Source organism: Gymnoscopelus braueri, assembly GCF_963280865.1.
Source record: "Gymnoscopelus braueri genome assembly, chromosome: 4".
Lineage (NCBI taxonomy): Eukaryota > Metazoa > Chordata > Actinopteri > Myctophiformes > Myctophidae > Gymnoscopelus > Gymnoscopelus braueri.
In genome coordinates, this window is record NC_137605.1 from 8280470 (window position 1) to 8281369 (window position 900).

A 900-nucleotide genomic window follows, 5' to 3' on the forward strand; every position below is an offset into this window, starting at 1 on the left:
TCCGGACTTTTACTTGTAACAGAGTATTTCTAGATTGCAGTATTGATACTTTCACCTAAGTAAAACAAATGTGAGTACTTTTTACCAACGCTGCTCCCTCCCTCCTCCACCCGGTTTGGGTGACACATGGGACAGGCAGGTCACCACAGTGCACGCGACGCTGTCCACTCCCCTGTGGTGCTGAACTGATCGGAGCGCATTAGCGCGGTGACAGGCGCTGCTGATGACTGGACAAACTTAACGAGCGCTTACAGTGTATAAGCACCATACTCTATACTGTACACACTGTACCATCTTGATCGGTGGCCAGTGGTGCATGAACTTGAAGTAGCCTACTCTAAGTAAAAGTAGCAATACCCACAGTGTATGAATAGCCTACTGTAACAGTCCTTCACTCGAAAGTACTCAAATGTTTTACTTAAGTAAAAGTATCAATACTGCAATGTAGAAGTAACTCTGTTACAAGAAAAAATCCGGAATTAAAAATGTAGGCCTACTTGAGTTAAAGTACAAAAGTATTGGTTTCAAAATGTACTTAAAGTAGGCTACCAAAAGTAAAAGTACTAGAATGCTTGAAAATATTAGACCTACAAGCTCACAAGGCGTCGCTATGTGACGCCTTGTGAGCTTGTAGATCTGCTATTTTCAAATAGCCTAGGTATAAAATAGGGCTGAAGTGGTTAATGTATTTTTTATAATGTAATAATTTATATCTGCAAAGTAACTTTATAGTAACTAAAGTTTTCAAATAATTGTAGTGGAGTGAAAGTACAATATTTGCCTCTGAGATGTAGGCTATAGTGGCTAAATTACAGCACTTGAGTAAATGTACTTAATTACTTTACACCACTGGACAAAGGTTAAGGGGATTACAATTATAATGTTCAATTTAGGCATTTA